This window comes from Oryx dammah, unplaced genomic scaffold (assembly GCF_014754425.2).
Source record: "Oryx dammah isolate SB20612 unplaced genomic scaffold, SCBI_Odam_1.1 HiC_scaffold_14, whole genome shotgun sequence".
Lineage (NCBI taxonomy): Eukaryota > Metazoa > Chordata > Mammalia > Artiodactyla > Bovidae > Oryx > Oryx dammah.
The window spans coordinates 45896214-45917865 of NW_024070198.1; the positions used below are offsets into that span (position 1 = coordinate 45896214).

General features: G+C 51.5%; 1 protein-coding gene across 1 annotated transcript in view; it reads left to right on the forward strand.

The window, feature by feature from the left end:
* The first annotated feature begins 96 nt into the window (after nucleotides 1–96).
* The window catches only part of PTPRE (protein tyrosine phosphatase receptor type E), a 179376-nt gene continuing 157820 nt past the window's right edge, over nucleotides 97–21652 (forward strand). Inside the window, exon 1 of the mRNA XM_040254775.1 lies at nucleotides 97–138. The gene's annotated coding sequence lies outside the window, so the exon portion shown is untranslated. The remainder of the gene's footprint in view (nucleotides 139–21652) is intronic.

Here is a 21652-nt window from a genome sequence, read left to right on the forward strand (position 1 = left end):
CCTGCGCGCCCGGCGGGGACGGCGGGGACGGCGGGGCGCCCCGGAGGGCGGCGGGCGGGCGCCCCGGGAGATGCGGAGTCGCCGCGGCGGCGGCGGCGGCGGCGGCGGGATCGGCGCGAGCGCCCCGGCTCCCGGGAGGTGAGTGCGCGCGAGGGTGCGCGGACCGGGGTCCCCCGCGAACCCCTGCGGGTGGCCGTGCGCCCGGGGCGGCCCGAGCAGGCCGGGGACACACCGCCTCGGCCGACGCCGCGGGAAGGAGGGGCCGCGCCCGGGTGCCGGGTCCCGGAGCCGGGTCTCTGCCGACCCGGGAGCGCGCCCGGTGCCGGCGTCTGGGGGAGCGCGCGACCCCGGCCATCGGGCCCCCCCGGGGTGGTACCTCCCCAGCCCAACTTGGCGACCAGGTAGGCAGCTCTCTCGGGCTCCCTCTGGGTAAATGGACCAGCAGAGTGAGTGTGCCTGCGAGTGGCGATGGCGACAGGGCGAGGTGTGTGAAGGCAGGCGAGACCCAGAGGGGGTGCCGGCGCGTGTGTTGGGGGCTGCAGCACGCAGGGGTCAGACGCGAGCCTTCGAAGAAAGTGACTCCGAGTTGCAGCAACTCCGCGAGCGGCGTGGGCTGCTGTCCGAGCGCCCCTGGCCTTCCCAGGGAGGGCAGGGGAGTGGGGTGCCGCTGTGGGGCTTCAGAGATGCGGCAGGGAGCGCTGGGGCAAGTGGGCACTCCCCTCTGGCCCGGGCTGGCCCACGGTGTCCGCGGGGTGACCTGTCAGAGCGCCTGGGCTGGAGCGCAGCACAAAGCCAAGCCTGCCAGCTCCCCGGGACCATCTGGGAAGGGCTGGACAGCCCCTCGGATAGAGAGGCAGAGCCAAACCTGGAGCGATCGCGCTGAACTTGACCTAAATTCCTTCCTGGCTCGGCAAGCCTTTCTCTAGAAAGGTGAAACAATTATACTCGCAGAATTATGCCATCGATCTCAGATGAGGACCACTCTACCAGAGTTTCTACCTGGGAAACTCCAGGAAAGAGGATTGTGGCTCAGTTGTGCTCTAGAGAGAAAGGTGATGGGGTGGGATGACAACCAGCAAAGGCTGGTCAGGTCTTTCAGAAGTTCCCTGTGCCACTGTCCAGCCAGCTCCTGACCCTGGGTGTCCCTTGACCTGGGGTGCCTGGAGGTCTTTGTGTCTCAAAGGTCAGTGAAATCCTGATTCTGCAAAATAAAGACCTATGCCTGTTTCAGCTGTGGGTGGGGTGGGATGGTTGGGGTGAAGGGAGGGCTGAGCCTTTGCAGAACCAGAGCTCTCAGCCGAAGGAGGGTGCAAAGGGGTGGGCGTGGGTGTCCTGACCGCGCGGTCACTCAGCCTTCGTGGCCTGGGGCAGTGCTCTGTGTGCAAAGAGCGTTGGGAGTCCAGGCTTTCTGAGGATAGGCTTGGAGGCTTCAGGGAGCAAAAGGCCAGGTGGTGACGTGGGACAGGCCCTTCCCAGAGGAGGCACTGCCTCTGACCGTGACCTCTGGCCTTTGTTCACTGGTGTCAGCCATGCTTGTGAACCAACCACGGCCCCCCCACCCCCACCCCGGAAACTTTCCGAATGTCAGCAAGAGCTAAGATCTAGATTTGCTCCTGTAGAAGGCCGGGTCTTTGGCTGAATCCAGACAGTTTTAGATGTAAAACCGTAGCCGCTCAGCGCCCCCAGCCACATGGGTGGTGGGCACTGAATGAGGAGGTCCCATGACTGTCACTGGGAGGCCTCTTGTGGAGGTGCAGAGGGTGTGAAGCTGCTGGCAGGTCCACAGCCCTGCGCAGGGGCCACTTCTCAGCTTTGTGGAGGGACCTCCCCCGGCCCCGAGATGACCCAGCCGGTGCCCCAAGGAAGCCAGCAGACGCCTTCCGGAGCTCCCTGTCCTCATGCTTTACCCCTCCCGTCCATCCGGGTGTGTGTGTGTGTGTGTGTGTGTGTGCAAATTGTCCACCCGGAGAGGGGCTGCAGTGGCCGTGGGGTGGGAGCCCAGGGTCCATTAGAGGGGGTGTGTTGAAGGCAGATGTGTGAGGAGTTGACTGCAGTTGATGGTTGGTGGTGGGGCTGAAACATGGATATGGGTCTCCTCTACGCTGCGCTTGTCTCTCCTGCGGCATCACCCCAGGCCAAGCTGCCCACTTTTAACAAAACTCCCTCCGTCCAGGTCAGAAGCATGTCCTATCCTAGGCCCATCCTCTGCGAGTCCCAGGCTCGGGCACCCACTTGACATTTCTTCTGGGATGGCAAATGCCCCCAAACTCAACATGTGTCAAATCACACCTGTGACCTCCCACCCAGCCCAACACTGCCTAACGCTTCCTTTATCCTTCTAATCCTTCCATCCTGCTGTGGAAAGATGGGCTGGATCGTTATTTCCCCAAGGAAAATGCTGTGTTCTCAGGACCCAGCCAGGCACCTGACAAGAGGCTCTGGAAACTCATCTGTGGACGAATGGAAACATTTTAGGAACTGGTCTGAGGATGTGTTTGTGTGTTTTTAGGGGATGTCTGTTGTGGTTGATAGGCAGCCACCCCCCCCTTTTTTTTTTAACATTGATGGAGAGAGAAGAGACACCTGCCTGGGGACCAAACAGCCAGTGCTTCTAGAGATGCTGAACATACTTGCTAAAATGACTGTCTGACTTGGACCAAAGCCATCTCAGATGACCTCCCCAGGAGGCAAGTTGCAGAGCAGTCGGGACACCATGGAAGTCACTTTCCATTCCTTTATTTGACACGTCTTTTCCATTTATAATGTTTGAGTTACGCTTATAGAGGTTCTGCTGTCAAAACAGGAACAAATATATCCATTAAGATAAAGACTGGCCTTCTTAATATTTGATGATCACTAGGAAAAACCTGCATGTTCCAAGTTCACCTTCACTCCTTGCCTTGGCACGCTGCCTTCTAGTGAACCCATGGGTCCATGCTCCCTGAAGGCACCCCCAGGCTTTCCAGATCCTCGAAGGTAGAGCCTGCTCAGCCTCCTAATCTGAATCTCCTGCCCCTTTATCTCCATCTTTGGGACTCCTACCTGTACCTCAAGGCCCACTTCAAATGCCTGGGTCTCCACAAAGCATTCCTAACCCCTCTACCTAAGGTTATTAGCGCTTGCAGAATCCACTCTAACAGATGCATAGCATACCTTTTGTATGCCATCCAAAGTGCTCGTTCAAGTCAATGCAGTGAGATATGCCATTTACCTTTTTTTTCGTGATAATTTGAACAAGGATGTAAGATCTGTGTGATTTAGTATTCTAATCTCATAACATGAACTGTGCGCCTTGAACCAATCCGTTCTTTAACACACACCATTGACTCTTGAGTGTTAGAGTGGCCTGGGAGGCGGAGATGCAGTCATTTGTGCACATTAGCCTGCGTCCACGGGCTGGATTAAACCAGGCTCTGTGTAAGACGCAAGCCAGCCAAACCCGGGGTCAAGAAGCAGTGTGGTCTAGAACTAGGGTGGCCCCAAGTCAAGAGAAGGGCTTCTTTATTCTAGGAAATAAAGGCTGTGAAGCCACGGACTGCCCCCCAAACCCTCAGAACTTCATACTTCTTTGCTCCAGAGAGAGACGTGTGGGCACTGAGCCATCTCTGAGCCCCTCCTAACGCTAGGGTGCTGACCGACTTCACGCTACTCACTTGGTCCAGGTGGTGCAGCTCCCCGCCCCCACCCCCATCCACAGCTGGGCTGCCTCCCATTGCTGGGTCATCACAGGGGCCACCTCTCTGTCCGCTCTGGGTGCCAGGCCTACCCAGAGGACGATTAGGCTCACGGGCACATTTAGTGTGCTGTTGATTTTACATGCTGACTCCAGACACACCAGAAGGCTTCTCTGGAGAGTTAACTTCTCACTCTTTCATGTCACTTACATTTTTCTCCGATAGCAGAGTGCTGGATGACCTTCTAGATGGATGGGGTTTTAGATCCGCTACACCAGAGGTGGAGGGGTTTTGGTGAATTTCACAGATGCAGGCACACAGTTGTGGGGGGCAGCGTCTGTTGGGTTCGGGCCAAGAGAGCCCTCGTTTGGGGATTACCGTGCTGGCTTCCTTTGCTTCTCTCAGTCTGGCTGCTGTTCCCCAAACCTCGTCCATCAAGGGCTGCCCCACCCAGGTGTTCAAACCCAGGAGTTTTGATGTGGTTCGCAGCCTCTTTGAACTCACACAGCTCCCAGCTCAGAGCCAGGAATGTGAGCCTGATGTCTTTCTTTCAACTCCTCAGACACTTCAAAGGAGTTGTCGAAGCTTATGAAAAAAAATTTTTTTTTCAACATTATCTTTCAGAAAAGCAGCATATCCTTTTATATTGATGTCCAGAAAATAAGAACCAAATAAATATATTTTTTCAATGTGTGTTTTAAAATATGTTTCAAGTATAATCAAGAATGCCAGTTAACACATCATTGACTGTAGGCTTTAGCTTCTGCAAAAATCCCCCAGGCAGTGATGTTAGTGTAGCCAGTGGATGTAACCTGGATGAGATAACCAAAAAAGGGGCCATCGTTTTCTTTCTCTCTGGAACAAATATAAACTCAATCTGGGGACAGAAGGGGAAAAATTATCCTTGGTTAAAGAATTCCACGGACAGAGGAGCCTGGCAGGCTGCAGTCCTTGGGGTCAAGCAAAGAGTTGGACATGACTGAGCAACTAACGCTTTCACTTTCACTTTTCATGTGCTAAAAACCAGAAGCGTTTTGGGGAAGCTTTTGCTGTTATGTTTATTGGGTGGGGAATGAGGAATTGATAGGAAAGCTAGTCTGGACCCTGGGGCTGGGCTCCAACAGCAGTAAGTGTGATGTGCCGGAATGAGTGTTGAGCGTCAGCCACCCTCCCCAGGCAGGTGCGTGGCTGCATCATCCTTCCCAGGGATGAAGGATGCTCACCAGGTGCCCGGAGCTCCCAGAAGAGCCCGGCTTCTGAGGGAAGTGGACAGACCCCAGAGTGTGCCAGGGGAGGAGGCTTCCTGCTGAGGTCTCTCCCCTGCTCGCAGTCATCTCACTCCGCCTGAGAACCAGCAGTGCATCTAAGCCCCAGGCTCTGCTCGTCACTGGGAGGCGCCCAGCCCAGGGCTCAGAGCACAGACTGGACCAGAGGGCCAGGGTCAAGGCTGGGGCTCCAGGCACTGCGGTTAGGGGCGAGTGCCTTAACACACCTCCCAGTGCGATCCTCCTTGTTTGCAATGGGCGTGATCACACGTCCCCAACAGGGCTGTAGTGTGGATGGATTGCCATCACCTGCGCGAGCTTGCCAGAGGGTCACGGCACCACCTCATGGCCAGGCTCAAGATGACCTGAGCTCTGATCTCTGCTCGGATGCATCTGCTGTGTCCTCAAAGCAAGTCACGCCATGTCCACTGTCTAAGACGCAGGCTTCATTTTTGGTTATTAATGTCCTGAGATCTATTTGGTGATTTCCAACCAAACATTCCGTTCAGTTCAGTTCAGTCACTCAGTCGTGTCCGACTCTTTGCGACCCCATGAATTGCAGCATGCCAGGCCTCCCTGTCCATCACCAACTCCCAGAGTTCACTCAGACTCACGTCCATCGAGTCAGTGATGCCTTCCAGCCATCTCATCCTCTGTCGTCCCCTTCTCCTCCTGCCCCCAATCCCTCCCAGCATCAGAGTCTTTTCCAATGAGTCAACTCTTCGCATGAGGTGGCCAAAGTCCTGGAGTTTCAGCTTTAGCATCATTCCTTCCAAAGAAATCCCAGGGCTGATCTCCTTCAGAATGGACTGGTTGGATCTCCTTGCAGTCCAAGGGACACTCAAGAGTCTTCTCCAACACCACAGTTCAAAAGCATCAATTCTTCGGAGCTCAGCCTTCTTCACAGTCCAACTCTCACATCCATACATGACCACGGGAAAAACCATAGCCTTGACTAGACGGACCTTAGTCGGCAAAGTAATGTCTCTGCTTTTGAATATGCTATCTAGGTTGGTCGTAACTTTAGTCATTGATATTTGTACTCAAGAGCCAACCAGTTCCATTTTACTCCTAGGCCGGGATTTGTGAATGTTATTGTCCCCTAGCTACTTGGTTACAATGTGTTATCCTGAGTGACCTTTGGACTCAGCCTTTTAATTTTGTCCCTCGCCCCAAAGGGACTTGGTGTTTTCAGGCAGTGTCCCTGGGCTGGGGCTCCCACAGGTCGGCTCGACTGAGTTCAGTTGGCTTTCAGCAGACTTGGCCCTGACTGTTTGGTCAGCGTGCACGAGGGCCCTGGGAGTTGGGGGATGCAGAGTCTGGTCGGTACAGGCTCCTGGCACAGCAGGCTCCCCGTTAAACTGTGGGAGCTCCAGCCTTGCTTTCTGCTCCCATTTCAAAGGCTGATCTTGAAGTGGGGCACCCACTTCCGTGACTCGATGTCATAGGCCATCCTCCCCCGCTCCGCGGCACCTCACTCACCAGTCTGTCTGGATGCTTGTGTGATGGAATAAAGCTTTTTTTTTGTTGTTTGAAATATGGCTCAGGAGGGGCTCTGAGGATACCAAGGGTCAGTTTTTCTGACAATTTTCCCAGGGCTGGCCTTCTCATAGCCATTTTATACTAATGCACTTGGTACAAAGTAGAGAGACAGAGAGACTCAGATACTGAGCTTTTATCTTCCAGTTGTCATCTAAGGAGGCCTCCAAACTCCCTTTCAATCCAGAATAGGAGGCCTGGATCTAGGTACCTGTAGGCAGGAATTAAATTCCAGGGTGTAGTCTCAGATGGTTTCAGAGAGCAAAATGGTGACCTGTCACTGCCTTTAAGCACGGGGCTACCAGTTAGACCAAGCTCACTGAATCACAGAAGGAGAAACTCTCTCACAATTCCAGGGGGACAGGGGTGGGGAATCAGTGTGAATTAACCAGAAACCAGAATATGTGTGTCCTCTTATGACATTCAAGGGTTTGCAGTAACTCAGTTTGGGCTCTGAAACTGTTGCCTTAGGGCACTTGCTTTAATGACTACTAGACACCTAAGTGCTCTTCCAAGGAGATTAAAATATTTTAACTTCTTAACCATGTGCAAATAAACCCATCCTAGTTTCGCTAAGATGTTGGCTAATCAAAAGAAGCTCTCCTTTGCAACCATGTTATTTCAAGTCCTCTCAAAACCTGCCTGGTTACTAGTGAAATTATTCCTTGTGATGGACACTTTTCTTCAGTAGGTGGTTTTTCTGGCTCTGAAAGTGGCCTTAGTTTTATAAACATCTGACCATTTAAGTCCTGGACATAAAAATGCTTTGAAACAGTCACCCCGTCCTTCAAGTTCAAGTGCAGTTGGCTCAGCACCCTCTCCTTCTGAGCTTTTGGCAGCACTTTATTAAGTGCATCAGTAATTCAATAAATTACTTTTCAGCTGTGTTGCGAACATCAGCTAAAGCTGAGTCATGTATTGGAGATGGTATCAGTCTGCTCATTTAAATTCCTTGGAGCAAAGTCCTGATTTTGGCTCAACATAATATAAAGATGCAAGAGCCAGAAATTTAATAATTTTGCATAGAATTGTGCCAAGCTAGGCCTATTCTTAGCCAGCCAACAATATTCTTTCAAAGGATCTTTCTTAGTTTTCATCAAATGTGGGTAGTATTGGGAAGTAGTCTGTAAGGTGGTATGGAAGGGACAAATGGAGTTGTAAACATTTATGGAGTACCTGTGGTATACTCAAATTGGGCAACACTGGCATTACAAAGCAGTCACGACACCTGTCCTGTGGGCGCCCTATAGTCCAGTGGTCCCCAACCTTTTTGGGACCAGGTTTCCTGGAAGACAGTTTTTCTGTAAGTGGGAAGTGAGGAATGGTTTGGGGATGACTTAAGGGCATTACATTTACTGTGCACTTTATTTCTGTAATTATTGCATCAGCTCCACCTCACATCATCAGGCGTTAGATCCTGGAGGTTGGAGTCCTCTGCCCTCCACCCATAGGAGGGCAAACTCGGTCATTTCCAGGGCGTGTATAATGTAAGCATGGCTGCAGAGGCGGAGCAGAGTTGCCACGACCGGCTTGTGAAGTGCGGCCTGGAAGAGCTTCGCCAACGAGCAGGCATTGTTTTTAAGAACGTTTTCTTGGCGGCCAACAGGCCTAGAACATTCCAGACAGAGGGACTTCCCTGTGCTTGCCCAGCGGTGAGAAGTGGCATGACCTCTCTGGGGAACGGCGGGTGACTCCGGGGACCTGGGGCCCAGGGGTGGGGAGGCTGGAACCAAACAGACGGAAGAGCTTGGCCTTCCCCAGCCTCTTACCGGCGTCTAGGCTGTCTGACGTGGGCTCTAACTATGCCACGAGTGCCCTGATCCGTGAGACAGAGAGTGACTCGCAGACCGAGAGGGCAGCCTGGCGCTTTCTCAGGGAGAAGGGGGTGGAGGGAGAGACAGAGTAGGAGTTTGGGGTTCGCAGATGCCAAGTGTTATTTGTAGGATGGATAATCTGCAAAGCCCTGCCGTACCGCACAGGGAACCGTATTCAATAGCCTGTGATAAATCATAATGGGAAAAAAACACTCCATAAAGAAGTAACTAAAAGACAACGCCAATTCTGCCCTTTTTGTTTTAGGCTTTATCTGTTTGAGGAGGTTGGGGACCCACGTGATCTCCCCATTTAGAGCCCAAGGGCGATGCCTGCACCCCAGTGAGCATCCTAAGACTTGCCGGGGTCACGATGCCCATTCCCGGGACCACGTCCCGACTTGGACCGAGACTCCTTCTCGTGTTCTCATGAGAGAACGGGTAGGCTGACCCCTTCACCTCCCTCCCGTATCTGACCCCCTGGTCATGCTTTGGGGTCTCGGGAAATGGAGGCCCCTCGTCTCTTTCCATCACCTGAAAGCCCAGCCTTTTTGTCTGTCTCGCCAGGAGTCAAACGTTCCTGCCCCCAGCGGAGCCTGGAGCGGGGGAGACTCCTGCCTCACTCCCAGGCCTGCCTCTTCTGTTGGCCTGGCCTAAGTCTCGCCGGCCCAGCCCTCTGGGTGTGGTTTCTGCCCGGCCAGCTGCAGCCAGGCGGTATTTCAGAAGGCGGTCAGTCACACACGTGCTTCTTGTGTGTGCCTGGCATGCTTTTGTTTAGCAAATGACTTATTATATGTTGTATTAAAATGCACATCCTGAATGAATGGGCAGTGCTGGGCAGAAATCAATGACATCAGTCCTAGTTACTTTACTGCACAAAGGATTTTCTTCTTTTTTTTGTTTTTCGTTTGTTTGCTTGTTTCAGTATGGCAGTGATCCGTAAGTGCTGTACAGAGACGGCGCTCTCTTTCATGACCGGTATTCTGGAGACTGGCGCAGCCAGGTTCGATGTGTTTCCAGGCCCCCTAGGTGGGGAGTGTGGCCGTGCTTCCTGGGGTGACTTCTGAGCTGATGGCCTGAACGACAGAGTGGGGATGGCTTGGCTGTGTGGGTGTCACTGTTGCCTAATCGATGGCTGCAGGGTGCATGGAGGCCTGTGGGGGGACTGGTGTCCGGTCACTTGGGGCTCAGGCCCTGTCGCTTCTGATATGGGACACTGGTTAGGCTCCCATGAGACGAGTCCCTGGGTCTCCCTGGAAAGGCGCAGCCCCCGGAGCCTGAGCGGGCTGTGCCTTCTGCGATGAGCCCCTTGCAGCCTCCACTCTGAGTCTGGTTGATCGTCCACTGCGCCCCCGCCCCCAGCCAGGGTGCCTGTCCCCAGGATGTGGGTGGGCGTGCCACCGCCCTGCGGCCACCACCCTCTCCAGGAGGGGGCTCCTGGTGCTGGGGCAGAGGAAACAACTTCTGTGGCCGATGCGGCTGGGGCCTCCAGGGCCGTCTGTGGGAGGCTCTGCTAGAGAGTCTGGACCTCAGGGTGGTGCTCCGCCTTTCTTCCACCCAGCCCCACCCTCCGCCCGGACTTCCGGGGCCCAGTGCAGAGGAAGGTGTGAGGTTGCCCCGCAGGCTGGCACAGGCAGGCTCCGTATGATCAGGGATCTTGGGGTATCAGAGACGCGAGCACAGTTCATCTCACGAGGGGCCTCACCGACTCACGTAACTGGAGGTCGGGCATCCAGTGGTTCAGCATCGCCGTCAAGGCCCCAGCACTTCCTCCTTCCTGGGACAGGCTCTTCCTCCTGTGTCTCCAGCAGCCTCCTATCCATCATCCCTGCAGGAGAGAGCCCCACCCCCTGCCCGAGCAGGTGAGGCCGTGGACTCCAGAGTGACTCTCCTTGGCTCTGATGCACCAGGCCTCGGTCACTCGCTGCTCTAAAAGCTTGCACTTTGGGGGGCAGGGTTCACCCTATTCTGATTGTCCAGTCTGGGGCCCTGCGTACTGCCAGGGGTCGGGGGTGGAGGAGCTCCCCTCAAACCACTGTACCCTTCAGGGGGGAGCAGCTGGGACCTTCAGGGGAAGGGAAGAGGGTGGACCATTTAGGGAGAGGAGGGAGGATCCCTAGGGCCTACCCAGGAATGGTCTTAGAATTAGTGGGTGGACTTGGGCTCCGTCTTGGGCTGGGGGAGGCAAAAAAGAGTTCTGAGGAAGGGAAGCACTGATGATGAATGTGTTCTGGGGGTGGATGATGAGGGGTGGGCCGGGGGCGGGAGAGTCTCTGGGTGGTCTTTTCCAGTGAGGCCATGCCGCCGAGGCACAGGGCAGGTCCTGGAGCCCCCTGCATATTGTGAGGCCAGGAGCTGCATTTCTTACAAAGCTCCCCAGGGAATCCCAACCTGTAGCTGGGTGGAAAAAGTCGGGGCTTTTTCGGGGGCCCAGGAATGAGGTCAGGACTTTCTGTGATGGCAGAGGGCAGTGGCTGCCCTGGCAAGGTGGAGAAGAAGCACCAATGCCTTGCAGGGCTGAGAGTGGGGTTGAGGTGTTACCTGGTACCCATGGCTCACAGGACCAAAATGGAGCCATCACGGGGAGGGCACCAGTCCTGGGTGCTGCCCTGAGGGTGGCTGGAATCTTCGGGAATCTCCTTTGTTTGTGTTCTGCTCCTCTTTCAGTCCTGCTCCAGCCACTTCCATCCTAAACGAGAGGTTCTGGATAGACTGACCCATGACGAGGTGTTGGGGACTCCCTGGGGGCCAGTTTCAAGTGTTGCTTTTTAAAAGATGACAGTTTTGGAATGAGGAGGACTGAACCAAGTAAACATTGGAGGGTTGGTTCCTGGCAGTGTGAGGGTGATGGGGGTGGTGATGATGGTGGTGGTGGTGATGGATGATGGTGGTGATGAGGGTGATGGTGGTGGTGATGATGGTGATCATGGTGGTGATGGTGGTGATGATGGTGATTGTGGTGGTGATGATGGTGATGGTGGTGATGGATGATGGTGATGATGGTGGTGATGATGGTGATGATGGTGATGATGGTGGTGATGGTGGTGATGGTGGTGATGGATGATGGTGATCGTGGTGGTGGATGATGGTGATCGTGGTGGTGGTAGTGGTGATGATGGTGATTGCGGTGGTGATGATGGTGACTGTGGTGGTGATGGTGATGATGGATGATGGTGATGATGGTGGTGATGATGGTGATCGTGGTGGTGATGGTGGTGATGATGGTGATTGTGGTGGTGATGATGGTGGTGATGATGGTGATGATGGTGATGATGGTGGTGGTGGTGGTGATCGTGGTGATGGATGGTGGTGATGGTGGTGGTGGTATTGGTGATGATGGTGATTGCGGTGGTGATGATGGTGATGGTGGTGGTGATGGTGGTGGTGATGGTTGAGGTTGGGGTGGGCATTCCTCCCGGCAGCTGTAAGCCCCAGGAGACTCGTAGTCATGTACATACATCCATCCACTCATCATTCAGTAAACATGAATGGGAGAGACCTACTGGCTGCTGGGGCTCCAATGCTGAATAGAATGTACAGATCCTGCCCTTGCAGCCTTTACCTGGGGCCTGGGCTTCCATGTCTGTCTGTCTGTCTGTCTGCCCCCAGGATTCCCCTCAGAGGCCAGTGGCACACAGCTCAGCCTCGCTTGGGGGACCATGTGTGGCCAGGGGGCCGCCCCTGGGGTCCTGGTGTCACCCCTGTGGGACCGAGAGGGCCTCCCACATCTGCCTCCCTTCCCGTTGACCTGGAGCACTGTGTTCACGGGGGGCCCATTTCCACTGGGTGTTGATGGCTGAGTGGCTGTCCCTCCCCCCTCATCCCACAGAACTGCAGTTCTGCCAGGCTCTCTTTCAAGAGCCCATCTCTCTGGCAGTGAACCCAGATTCCTAGGACTCTGTTCCTAACCTTAACGTCTGAAGGAGGCTGGACTCTTAAGGCCAGACGGGGAGGGTGGCAGGGTCACCCAGTGGCCTTGTCCCCTCCTCCCCACTGGGCTCTCATGTTTCCGTATCCTCACTTCCACCCCTGGCGCTTCTTTTTTCCAAACCCCAAGCCCCTCTGAGCTCACCCTCCTGCGTCGGGGACACTCACGCTGTGGAATGAGGGCCCACAGGTGGCAGCGGCTGTGGCCTCGTGCCTTGGGCAGCTTTCCTGCCTGCTGCACGCCTGCCCGGGCCAGTGGCCCTGGGACCTGGCACTTCACCGCCGGCATGCCATTCCTTTGAAATGAGTAACAGCCAAGCTGATCCAAGAAATGCCCATTGTTGCCTGCCTGCTGTTGTCCAGTCTCCAAAAAATAAAAAAGACCCAACTGCCTCATCACATGAGGAGGCCAGGGGGAGGGACTTCCGGGAACGGGCCACCCCCCACCCGCCCACCAGTGGCCATGGGAGAGACCCTGCCCACAGGACCGCGGATACCCAGGGGTGAGGGGTACAAGTCCGGGAGAACCGAATACCAGAACGATTTGCCCAATTGCTCCTGATTGGAGAATCATTTTGAATTAGTCCTAACAGCTCCATGGAGAGTTTCCACGTTGGGAAAAATTCTATTGAGATACCTAGTGTTGGAGTCGTGGTCTTTCTTTAAGGCAACGTTCAAACAACACGCATTTCACTTCCTGTTGCCTCTGGCAGGGTCTGGATGAACCTGGGATTGGAGCTGACCTTCAGGTGTGGCACCTGCTCCCTTGCCCTCACCCCACCCAGCCTGATTTCTGGTCGGTAGGAGCTCAGCCCCTTAATCGAGCAGCACAGATCCGGATAAAGTCTGTGTAAATGCGGCGCTGCCTGGTCTGACTGGAGGGGAACATTTCCCTGCAGGAGGCTTAAGCTGGAAAATGTCCATGACGAGTACAAGGAGCCTTTGGGTGGAGGTTTAAATACTGTGTCAAGATGCATAAAAAATATCATTAACCATGGTGTGAGGTGGGCCATGTCTCTGGGAAACTGCGTGTCTGAACAAATCAAAGGAACATGTGGGAACGAACTCCTAAGCGTTTTTATCAAGAAAGAGTTTGGGCTGGAAATGGGGATGAGTGATAGGGTCACTGGAGAAGGAAATGGCAAGCCACTCCAGTATTCTTGCATGGAGCATTCCATGGACAAAGGAGCCTGGTGGGCTACAGTCCATGGTATTGCAAAGAGTTAGACGTGACTGTGCGACTAACTTTTATAGGGTCACAGACCTGGTTCTTCATCAGGAAGGACAAGGGAAGGGGGACAAGGTGTTTTTGAGATGTGTGATTTGGCACATGTAGAGTTTTTGGTGGCTCAGTGGTAAAGAATCTGCCTGCCAATGCAGGAGCCATGGGTTTGATCCCTAGGTCAGGAAGATATCCTGGAGAAGAATTTGGCAACCCACTCCAGTATTCTTGCCTGGGAAATCCCATGGGCAGAGGATCCTGGCCAGATACAGTCCGTGGGGTTGCAAACAGTTGGACGGGACTGAGTGGGTAAACAGCTACTGTCAGTACGGTTTCCCCGTCAGCCTACAGCCGGCCCGTTCCCCTCTGTCCAACTTCCCTTTCTGTGTTCAGGGGCTATTTCATGACCTAAGTAATAAAAACTGCAAGATTAACCAGGACAGCTTGGCTGAGATGTTCAGTAGGGTCCCATTTGGTTATAGAACATGGAAACATTGGCTCTGACCCAGTCATCTTGGTGCTTTCATCTTCCCTAAAAACGATTGACAATGTATCGTTTTTACATCTAGAAGGAACAGAGCATTGGTACAACTGTAGCTGAGCTTGCTAGAGAGTAGCTGCGCTAATGAGTGAGCAAAGCCAGAAAGCCTCTGTGCTCAGCACCCTTGCTGTTTTAAGCAGAGGCCTTCAGAGGAGTCCCTGGGCTACTTTGCAATGCACACTCCCCGGCACTGATGAGGCGGTTCTGTGAAATAAGGCGTGTGCCAAATGCAGCCTTTGGCATAGACCTCAGTTTCCCAAGCCCCGGAACAGAGCTGGCAATTTTGTCTCCTCTCACCTGTCTGAGGGGCTTCTCCGGTGGGTGGCTCAGCAGTAAACAATCTGCCTGCAATGCAGGAGACACGGGTTCGATCCCTGGGTCAATAAGATCCCCTGGAGGCGGAAATGGCAGATCACTCCAGTATTCTCGGTGGGAAAATCCCCTGGACAGAGGAGCCTGGTAGGCTACAGTCCATAGGGTCACAGAGAGTCAGACACGACTGAGCCACTGAACATACACAGTTATCTGAAGCTAGCATATCTGAGGCTTGGCTGGAGCTGGAAGACCCACTTCCATGGCTGGCAAGCTGATGTTGGCTGTGGGTTGGAGGCCACAGTTCCTTCCCATGTGGAGACATACAAAGGACCCCTTGAGCGTCCTCATGAGGGGCAGCTGGTTTCCCCCAAGACAGTGGTCCCAGAGAAAGCGAGGCAGAAGTTGAAACATCTTTTAAGACCTAGCCTCAGAAATCACAAGGTCTTTCCTGCCGTATTCCATTGGTCATACAGGTTAGCCCCGCTTATGCAGAGAAGAATGACCAGTCCTTTCCAAAGAGTAGGTATTGGTTCTTGTTGTTCGGTCATGAAGTCGTGTCCAACTGTTTGCGACCCCCATGGACCAGAGCACACCAGGCTTCCCTGCCCTTCACTATCTACCTGAGCTTGCTCAAACTTGTGTCCATCGAGTCGGTGATGCCATCCAACCATCTCATCCTCTGTCGTCCCCTTCTCCTCCTGCCTTCAGTCTTTCCCAGCATCAGGGTTTTTCCCAATGAGTCAGCTCTTTGCTTGAGGCGGCCAAAGGATTGGAGCTTCAGCTTTAGTATCAGTTCTTCCAATGAGGAAGGTGTTGGTGAGGGACCTTTATTCTTTTACTATCCTGGGTGTGTTAGTTGTGGCTTTTAGTTGTAACAGCACAGAATTGAGAAAAGGAACTGGCAGAAGGTTACAGAGTGGTCCTTGGAATCACTGGGAAGGCTGGATAAAGTATCAGAAAAGGGGCAGGGCCCAGGCTCACAGTCTGAACCACAGTCAAGGCAGGGCCACCGAAAGCTCTCAGCAAGGATGTGGCCTGTGGGGTTGCTGGGCGTTGCTGCTACTGGACTCTTGCAGCTGCGCCCTCTGCCCGCCGTTTCAGGGCATTCCTGGATCCATGGCTTACCCTGAAGAGTCCGTCAGTCCTGGTAGGACTGATGCTTGCAGCCTGGGCCACCTCCCTGTCAAAACTGGGCTGTAGGTGCTTGGAGGGCGGGGCGGGGAGGAGGGATCCTGCCCTCGGAGGTGGAGCACTTTGAACCACCCTAGGCGGGATGCTGAGAAGCAGGAGGAGAGTTGAGGCTCCGAGGGCATCCCCAAACACTGGCGCTCATGCTGCAAGGTTTGCACTGAGCCAAGGGTTATTTTTGTCTCCAAGTACACCCTGAATTACATATTAATATATTCCTGAAAAGTTATGTTAATTTGAATCATGGTTTATATACACTGGCTAAGCTTAATACCTTCTAGAAGTCTGTAGATAATCCTTTTGTAAAGCAGCTAATCCTTTTAGGGAACAAATAATCACTTCATAATGATTTTTTTTAAGGTCAAGACTCTGCGTATTGTGTTTTCTCAAGGCAGAGGATCTGACTCTCAGGTTTCCTCTTTTGCTCATAGTGAGAGACCATGACAGCTTTATGTATAACTGTTTGCAGTGTCTCATGCTGTGCGGAAGAAAAAAATACTGAGGGTTGTTTGTTTGTTTTCTTCATTTTTCCTTCTCGACTGTAATTGATTGTCTTCTGGAAGGAAGCATAGGCTATTAAAATTTTTAAAGAGCTTGCTTTTATTTTGTTCTTGCCCACAAGGCTGTTTTAACATGAGCATGTTTAGTGGTGAACAAGGGAGGAAGCAAGCATTTTTAGTTGTTTGGGAAATTAGATCTGGAAAATTCACCTTTAATGTTAGGTTCCCCCCCTCCTTCTGTGGGAGGCTTCCACATCATAGCAGGACAATTTGATTCCATTTCTAAGAGCTGTATTCAGGTTTCCTGGTTAACTGGGTACAGGAGCCTGAACGGGAGGGGCATGGGGAGCAGGGCAGAGACATGGGCACAGCTCTGCGGGGACCGAACAGGTTCCGTGTGTGCTGAGGAATCCGGGTGGAACAGGAGCGAGGAGAGCCATCGGATAAGGAACAGGGTGGGAGGCAGTCAGGCAGGTAGTGTCGGAAGCTATTAGAGAGACGAGAGATGCAGAGACAGGCAGAGACACTGGAAACGGGAGAGACGAGACAGGGGAGACGCTGGAGACGGGGAGAGACGCTGGAGACGGGGAGAGACGCTGGAGACGGGACAGATGCTGGAGACGGGAGACACGCTGGAGACGGGAGGAGACGCTGGAGACGGGAGAGACGCTGGAGACGGGAGAGACGCTGGAGACGGGGGAGACGCTGGAGACGGGGGGGAGACGCTGCAGATAGACAGCTGCCATTCAGGTGCCCCCACGTGCCCCACGTGTCCATCTGCTCTTGTCTTCATCCGCACAGAGCAAGGGGAACAGGAAAGCTGGGGCGCCCTCCACCCCAGGGCGGGTCTCTCATTCCTGTAGGGAGGTGACACGTGTGTTACTACATCAGTAAGGCTGATTCAGCCCCTTTTTTCCTCCAGCGTTGGAACCCATCAGTGTCATTGGTGGACACTCGAGGAGGCACTGACTTCTCTTTTCAGAAACTGTTATTAAAGCATAGATTCCCTTTTAAAATAATGTGTTTTTTTTTTTTAAAAAAAAAAAGAACAACTAAGCATTAGACCCTGGAATCATACTCCTTGTGGCAAGACGCCCCCTCTAAGAAGGGACAGGAGGATGGAGTGGATTCACTTCGTGTCGCTGAATTCTCTTAAGTTGAATGTGTGTAAGATGTCAGCCCATCTTGTGGTTAGCAAAACTAAGCCTTGGACAAGGGACATGAGTTGTGCGGGGCCCTGTCCCCTAGAAGGTGGCAGAGCTGGGCTTCCATCCCAGGTCTGTCGGCTGTCCGAGCAGGGCCTGTCGACACGCCGGCAGGAGGGGTTGTGATGAGCAGAACAGCTTGGAGCTGACACGCCTGGGAACCTAGGGAGCTTGTGTTGAGCCTCCTTTAATTCCGGATGGACATCCTGAGACGGCCACCCCTTTGGATAAAATATGTGGCTAAAGAACATACAGTAAATAACATTTTTCAGTGGGTTATTTTAGTCTGTATTTCAGAATACAAATGATTCTGATTCTGTGGTGAGACTTGGAGTGAATTACTTTCCTGATTTAATTTTATGTTTAAGTGCGTGCTAAATCGCTTCAGTCGTGTCCGACTCTGTGCGACGCTATGGACTGTAGCCCGCCAGGCAAGAATACTGGAGTGGATTACCATTTCCCTCTCCAGGGGTCTTCCCGGCCCAGGGGTCGAACCTGTGTGTCTTACATTTCTTGCGTTGGTAGGCAGGCCCTTTACCACTAGTGCCACCTGGGAAGTGTTACTTTTAAGAGTGAATAGCAATTTCCATTAATCCAGGTGCCTTTTAGTGTGTTATTTATTATGATTATTATTTTGCTATTGTTATTTAAATGGATTTCCCCATACTTTTGTATATATTTTGGTATAAAACAGAAAAAGCACCATCATTTTTTTTGGCCAAGAAAATTAATGTACTCTGCAAAAACTATTAGAGGGAATATTGACTTCCTAATACAATAATCCTGAACTGCTTTCCCCCCCAAGATTCGCAAATTGCATTAGTGGTAGCCTTCAGATTTATACTTAGAGCAAAATTTCAAAACATTTATTGCTGTTCTTCACTCATTTTCTAGCCATTCTCACACAATCATCTGAACAAACTTTAAAATTCCTTTCATTTCACAGAAAAAGTGGCCTCTCAGCTGCTCCTGTTTTGTTTATCCAGTTCTCATCTGTGTGCCGACTTCCTGGCCTTCTTTCCCTTTCAGTAAATCGTGTTTGGTATTGACAAGCCCGTTTTGTTTCCTTAGAGCCTGGAACTTCTGAGTGGGAAGGAAATAGGTGAAACCTTAGTGCAGAGGCAGCAATTCTTTAACCGTTTTTAAATGCACATATTATCATCGGTTGGTATTGATTCTATGGGGCCTTCTTTCTGAAGCATTCCAGTGCCAATCCATTCCCCTGTTTCATGTCTTTACTGGTTTTTCTCTGTGTACCTAGAACCGATTGTTCTGGGGGTGTGACAGATTTCTGTGCTGGGTTAGCTCAACATACGTGTTTATGCTGAGTCTATCTACAAGTCTGAGTAAATAGGAAACATCCTGCTCTGAGTACAAACTCAGAGGTGTGGACTGGAAACGTGTATCCATCTTTGAAATAACATTTTGGAAAGTGCAGTGTTTGGTAGATAAGGGCTGTACTGAAGTCACAGGAAAAAAATAAAAAATCGTAGGACTTCCCTGGTGGTCCAGTGGTGAAGACTTCCTGCTTCCAGAGCAGGGGGCCGGATTCCGTTCCTGGTCAGGGAATTAGGATCCACATGCCATGTGGCATGGCCAAAAAAGTTAGAAAGAAAGAAATCGTGGCATTTGATTACATAATGCTCTTTGTCCAGCCTGACTTTCATAACTGAGCCAAATGCTGAGAGCAGTATTAGAGGTCAGTTCAGCTCAGTTCAGTCGCTCAGTCGAGTCTGACTCTTTGCGACCCCATGGACTGCAGCACGCCAGGCCTCCCTGTCCATCGGAGTTCACTCAGACTCATGTCCATCGAGTCCGTGATGCCATCCAGCCATCTCATCCTCTGTCATCCCCTTCTCCTCCTGCCCCCAATCCCTCCCAGCATCAGGGTCTTTTCCAATGAGTCAACTCTTCGCATGAGGTCAAGGTCACCGTAAATCAGCTTTCACACCGGAGAACAAAAATTAACTGTATAGTCACACACAGTGACATGTCTGTTAAATACAGAGATTGCTGTGAATAGATTTATGCATTCAATTTGTTTGCAGTTGTCAAAACCTCATTAATTGTAAGGCCAATGGCATTGTTTGCCGTTTCAAACACATGCGCTACTTAATCTTAAAAGCAAAATTAAACCTTGGATTGGTATACTTTTCAAGTTATAACTGTAAGCCGTTGTATTCGGGGGGAAGTAGTTGAATACACACTGTAAAACAAAAATTAGAAGGTGCTTTGCATTCATGGTGATTTATGTAATTAGATTCTGTCAACTGTAAATGTTCAGGTTAATTACTTCCATGGTATAGGTCATGTAAATAATAAAGTTATCAATCTTGATTCGTGTTAAAATAATTATATAAATCCTTAGTATTAAAGCCATAAGATGCTGTGCTGTGCTTAATTGCATCTGATTCTTTCCGACCCCGTGGACTGTAACCCACCAGGCACCTCTATCCATGGTGATTCTCCAGGCAAGAATGCTGGATTGGGTTGTCATTTCCTTCTCCAAGGTATCTTCCCAGCCCAGGGATCAAACCCAGCTCCTCCACATTGCAGGCAGATTCTTTACCATCTGAGTCACCAGGGAAGCCCAAGACTACTGGAGTAGGTAGCCTATCCCTTCTCCAAGGGATCTTCCCAACCCAGGAATCGAACTGGGGTCTCCTGCATTGCAGATGGATTCTTTACCAGCTGAGCTATGGAAGCCCAAATAATACAGTTATCACGATTCATGTTAAAATCATTATATAAATACTTACTGTTAAAACAACAAAGTATTTTAAGTAAATTACTTGGAAGTATGAGTTGTATGGTAAACAGGTAAAATTGATTTTTGTAAAGAAATCAACAAAGATGGATATTTCACTTGTTTAACAAATATAGGTGTTTATCAAGTCTATACCTGGGCCAGGTACTGGGGACTGCAAGAGCAGGAAGCCATGGGCACTTGCCCAAGAGTGCAGATCCAGCGTGGCATTTCCAAAGGGGTTCTCTGGTGACTGCGCCCCCTCCCCACGCGTCTCTGCCGGGTGCGGTCAGGTGCGCTGAGAGCTGTCGGTGCAGCAGGCGCCCCCTGAGGAGGTGTGAGGACACCAGCAGGTTTCCCAGGCGGCTCTAGCGGTAAAGAGCCCGCCTGCCGATGCAGGAGACACAAGGGATGTGGATTTGACCCCTGGGTTGGGAAGATCCCCTCGAGGAGGGCAAGGCAACCCCCTCCAGTATTCTTGCCTGTAGGATTCCCACGGACAGAGGAGCCCAACGGACTACAGCCATGGGGTCGAAAAGAGTCAGACACGGCTGAAGCGACGCAGCATGCATTTCCAAACAGTTTTGGCCATAGGGACTGTTCTGGTAACACCCCTGAGCGTGTTGGTCTGCACTCTGGGATTCTTAACCTGGAGTCTCCTGGGAGTCGATGGATAGAATTCAGAGGGTCTGGAAATTTAGATTAGGGGGAAAATTTACACCTTTATTTCCATATAATTGGCGTCCTTTGTCATTCTTCACATCTTTAAACATTTTTTTTTCATGGTTGGAAGAATATATATGTATATATATATATATTTTTAAATTTATGGTTAATTTCTATTTGTTATTGAAGTATAGTTGATTTACAATGTTGTGTTAATTTCAGGTGTATAGTAAAGTGATTCAGTTACACATATATATTTTGGGGGGATTTTTTTTTCCCTTAGAGATTATTACAAGATACTAAGAGTTCCCTGTGCTGTCTAGCATGTCCTCGTTGATTATCTATTTTATATATAGTAGTGTGTTAATTGGAGATGGCAGTGGCACCCCACTCCAGCACTCTTGCCTGGAAAATCCCATGGACGGAGGAGCCTGGAAGGCTGCAGTCCATGGGGTTGCTGAGGGTCAGGCACGACTGAGTGACTTCCCTTTCAGTTTTCACTTTCATGCATTGGAGAAGGAAATGGCAACCCACTCCAGTGTTCTTGCCTGGAGAATCCCAGGGACGGGGGAGCCTGGTGGGCTGCCCTCTATGGGGTCGCACAGAGTCGGACATGACTGAAGTGACTTAGCTTAGCTTAGCTTAGCTTAAGAGTTCCCTGTGCTGTCTAGCATGTCCTCGTTGATTATCTATTTTATATATAGTAGTGTGTTAACGTTAATCCCAAACTCCTAACTTACCTGTTTGCTAACCATCAATCTGTTACCTCTGTGAGTCTATGTCTCTATTGTATGTAAGTTCCTTTGTATCATTTTTCTAGATTCCACACAAAAGTGATATCATATGATACTCGTCTTTTTCTGCCTGGCTTCCTTCACTTAGGAACAATTAAATTTTTTTTTCAAACTTTAAAAGGCTCTCTTTGGTGTACAGCTGCATGAGTTTTCACAAATGCATAGAGATATGTAACCACCAGCACCATCAAGAAAAAAGCTTTGCCTCCCCAACTAAAAACTCTCCTCGGCTGTATGTTTACAGATTCTCTAACTCCAC